Source organism: Notothenia coriiceps, unplaced genomic scaffold, assembly GCF_000735185.1.
Source record: "Notothenia coriiceps isolate Sejong01 unplaced genomic scaffold, NC01 NC01_scaffold00014447, whole genome shotgun sequence".
Lineage (NCBI taxonomy): Eukaryota > Metazoa > Chordata > Actinopteri > Perciformes > Nototheniidae > Notothenia > Notothenia coriiceps.
In genome coordinates this window covers 451-5,417 of record NW_011347148.1, presented here as the reverse complement: position 1 = coordinate 5,417, position 4,967 = coordinate 451, and the positions used below count along the sequence as shown (strand labels likewise).

Genomic DNA, 4,967 nt, shown 5'->3' with positions numbered 1-4,967 from the left:
ACCCTCTCTCTTTTCCTCCGTGTACAAATCTCTAAAACCGGGGAACAACGGAGCTGATCCAGATTGGCGTCCGATATGACATAACGTGGGCTGGCTTTACGCCCATGGACCTATCAAAAACGTTGCTATCAGAAACAATGCCGAAGCAGTATGGCTTCCTCTCACATAATACATATTTTACTTCTCCAGCTCCCTTGCCTCAGTACTCCTTCTCCCCGCTGTTGGTAATGGTGGAGGCACGGCATTCTCCACAGAAAATGAAAATGGACCAATCACAGGGATCAGACTCTGGGAAAATAGCAACAGTTACATCACTGGGTCAGTCTGTCCTCCTTCTTTAACACACATTCTAAGAACTGTATGGAAGTTAAAGTGGGTCTAACATTGGGAGGATTGTGCATATATTATTTATTCTGAAGGGCGAGTGATACAAGGTTCTTTTGAAAGAAGGTGAGGGTAAGGGTTAGTTACCAGTCTAAGAATGAAGCAATAAAGAAGCACACACAGAAAACAAAAATGGAGGTCTAATGTTCAGAAAAACATGTCACTCCACTGTATTTCTGTCTGTAGGTTTTGTTGTACGTTCTTGTCACTAACCCTAGATTGTATGGGTGATGTTAGCAAAAGGTGCACCAATCTGAATTATTCCTGCACCACTTAATTCTATGATTTCCTGAGTTGTAGTAATTGATTTCATTTATTTTATTGAAGAAAATATTAACAGGCAAGGGTGAAATGTAATTAGGTATATTAACTTAAATACTGTACATTTGTGGTATTTGTACTTTACTTAAGTATTTTCTTTATGTGCCACATTATACCAACCACTACATTTCAAAGTGAAATATTGTCTTGAATGTATTGATGTAGATTAAACCATCCAAAGTTATATTTAGGTACACCTAAAATAATGAACGGCTTGACAAAAAGGTTATTGGCAGTTATTTTTTCTTATTGTTTGTCATTTTTTGTAAAAACATTTCACAGTTCCAGCTTTTCAAATGTTGAGATCTGCTGCATTTCCTTATGAATACTTTAATTTGTTTATATTTTTTAAAGTTGTTTCTACAATGGGTAGTTTATACTTAAAAAACCTATTCCTGATTATACTTCAATCATTTTAATTAAGTACCATTCTCAAGGCAGTACTTTTGCTTGTAATTGAGTATGTTTGAAGTGTAGTATTGGTGCTTAATTACTGAGCTAAAGGATCTGAATGCTTCTTCCACCACTGTTAGCACGGATAGCAGTAACCTTTTCTGCATTAAGGGGAGGGTCCATGGAAAGTTCAATGTGCTGGGGAAGTGCAAATGTAAACCATAGGGTTAACCCCCATTGATCTGCTTTCTATTTCAATGTTTTTCTACTTGTTCTAGCACAATATCCATCTATGTGGTTACCAAATAGTTTCAATCTGATCATTCTTCTGTCAGATATTGCCCTTGTATAAATCATTGTTTGTGTTTCCTCACTCCTGACTGTGTCCTTGCAGTCTGCAGCTGCGCTATGGATTTGGTTGGGGACAAAGGGTTGGTCGTGAACTGAACTCTGTACAAGAGCTGATCCTGAATGAAGGAGAGTCCTTTATTCAGGTGAGAGACTTTATAATATTAAAGTAATACATTGAACATTGACAAGACAATGCATTGTAATATGTATTGACATTTATAAACACACTTTTCTGAAGATCATACACATCATCTGTAATAAAGGTTGGCTAAATATGAATAGTAGTATTTTTTAAATTAGTACTGTACTGTATTTAATAACACTATATTCATCTATCGTTAAAAAGTAATAAATCATTTGTTTACTCACTGGGGACAAACCACACGCACTAACATGTCATTGTGCTCTCACGGACATGTTTCAGGTCTCTGGGAAATACCATTCCAACTACATCTATCAGCTGATCTTCGTGACCTCCAGTGGGCGCTCTCTGATTGTCGGCCAGCCCATTACAGTAAATACCTTCCTCTACAATTTGTGTTTGTTTCAATCACACAATGATGGAAGAAGTATTCTGATCTTTAATGATCACACTTTAAAATAACTATGTAACAAGTAAATGCCCTGCATTAAATGTTATTTAAGTCAAATGAAGATTAATCTGCACCTAAACTATTAAAAGTAAATGTAAATAATGTAGAGAAACACCTCCTTGTGACTTTTATACGGTGATATATATATATTAAATAATTAGAATATTTTTATATGCACTTATTTAAATGCAGGATATTACTGTCAATATTCCGTCAAATAAATAGACAAATGATTTTAGCTGCTTTGTGTAAACTGATGAGTCGCTAATTTATTACAAAACATCTTATTTTTACAGCTTTCTATATGTTTTGTTTGGGAAATAATGCATTTTTGAAGGATCTAAAATTGTCAGACACATGTAGTGAAGTAAGAAATGCAATATTTGCCTGTGAATTCTACTCCAGCAGAGTGCAGAAAGAAATGAAAAATACATTCAATGGTTATTTGATTAATTATCTTACATTCCACCACTGCAATTATCAATGCAAGTACTTATTGTCAGGTATTAACTTGTTGATGATCTCTTACAGAAGTCCTTTAACTTCTACCCGTCCCACCCGGGCCAAAAGCTAGTGATTTTGAGCGGCACCCACAACACTGCAGGGCTCCTTTCGATTGCTGCTCACTGGGCCGTTCCCCAGGCTCAATACAACAGCACCAACCAGGACTGATCCAGGAACTGGGAATAATCAACCTTTATCTTTATCATGGAATAATATGGAATAAGGTTTGTTTAATGTGATAATATTATATCGCTGTATGTATCAATACCTCTGTTTATTAATGGATTATTTTTAAACTACACCAAAAGAAACTGTTCCAAGAGAGGCTACGTTTCTGACCCTGTGTGGTGAAGTGAAACACACAGGATCTACTAAACCTGTACTTTATAGACAATACTTTGAAATAACAAAGAAGGAGGAAAAGCGGTTATTAATTTTCATTTAATAAATACCTCATATAGGTTTAGGAATGCCCACTGTAAGGATAACAATGTATGTATGTATGCAAATTATTTTGATTTGAATGTGATTTTCAATCTCAGCCTCATTACCGTTCGTTGCATTTTAAGGTACTCCGTTTCTCTTATGACATTGTGGCTATTATGCAAAATGAATAAAAACAAACAAATTCAAAGCAAGTTGGTTGTATGTAAACAAACACACTCTGGTCTTCCGCAAAAGGTATATACTCAATGTCTTTAACTATATTTTGTGTGTCAGGGGCAAATTATACTTGGATTACGTGCTCAGAACCAAGTCCAAGCTCAGAGGGGGCCGTTGCTTCTCTGTAGCGGCTCCCACACTGTGGAACGATCTGCCCATGCACATCAGACAGGCCTCCACACTGCCTGTTTTTAAATGACTTCTTAAAACCCATCTCTACTCCTTAGCGTATTAACATCTTTTAGGCGGTTGCTTTTATTGCTTTTAAATTGTCTATTGTTTTTACTTGTACTTGTTGTATGGTGTGTGAGCTGTGCTGTGCTATTTTTTTGTATGTTTTGTTTTATTTATTTGACTGTACAGCACTTTGGTCTGGAGGTTTAAAGTGCTCTATAAATAAAGCTGTATTGTATGGTATTAACATAAAATTACTGAAAACTACTGTGTGCAGGATTGTGGACATATTATTTGTATTTGTTTGTGTATCGCTGCACTTCACATAAAACATGTGACATCTGACTTTATGACGTTCTGCTGACCATATGACAGTTAATTTGACTGCAGCCTTGACCTGCTGTGAAGGCATCAGAAACATTACTCGGAGAAGATCTTCTCATCGTTGCCTTCAGCAAGTAACAAACGACTGTCCTTCTCCGGTTTTCCAGGCACAGTAGCTCAGGTAACTGCTTCCTGCATAGCACAGTGTGGTCAGAAATGCAAATAACTGAAGTGTGAGAGGTGGTGAAAAGGGGAAGAAAAGAAAGAAATGGACATGGGTCATGTGGAAATAAAGAGGGACGGGGAAACAATGAAAAGGAGGACATTTATTTAAAGTCCGAAACCATTGTTCACTATAAATAAAACAAAAATTAAGCCTGAAACTACAATGGTCTTTTGCTAAAAAAAGTAAACAAGTGTCCCTTTTTGTAACATTGACAGCTGAGTCAGGAAGTTCTACACAATGAGATACATACTTTTTAACTCAAGGACAAGAGAACACCGGTGTCTGATCAGAAGATACCCTGAATATCGGAATCAGGATCAGGAGATGACGAGTTTGATTTCATTTTTTAAATATTTTTGAAATGCTCTTTTACAAACAAAGACTGATATACTTGTCACAAGGACATACAAAAACTGTTAAATACTGTTTTCTGAGGCTTTCCTAAAAGAAAAATGTATAAAAATACCACACTGAGGACACCATCTTGGAGTCCTGGTGATTTATCTTTTGTAAACACATATACCATTACAACATTGGGGAGAAATGCCCTTACTGCAGATGCTGCCCAGCAGTTGTAGTTGTGTCTCCCCCTGACAGCCTGGTTGACTGAGAGAGAATCTACTACACCAGATACAGAGCTGTAGCACTGCAGTTCAAGCACAGCGCATTGAAGATCAACAGATAAAGAGACAAGGCAGTCACACAAGTTGGTAAAAATGCAAAAAAGAAAGCCGAAATGTGTGTGAGTGTTTGTTTTACCAGTGTAGTCCAGAGGATCTGTGGTATCCTGTTGTGGGCTCCAGTGAGGTACATTATAAACAGGCAAATTGTCAGAACCCAGCACAAAATGGCAACAAACATCACCCAGCAGAGAGCAGATGGATGAAAATACTCTGCACCCCCCACCAGAATCCACACCAACATACCAAACACCTGGAGGAGAGAGGACAGAAAGAGTGCATGTGAGTGTGGAGAAAAGAAAGAATATATTCAGGAGAACACTTCAAACCCCTCATTGATTTCACCAGACACAT

At 37.1% G+C, this 4,967-nt stretch overlaps 1 pseudogene; it reads left to right on the top strand.

The window, feature by feature from the left end:
• Positions 1-137: 137 nt before the first annotated feature.
• Positions 138-3,525, top strand: LOC104948503 (zymogen granule membrane protein 16-like; annotated as a pseudogene).
• The last annotated feature ends 1,442 nt before the right edge of the window (positions 3,526-4,967 follow it).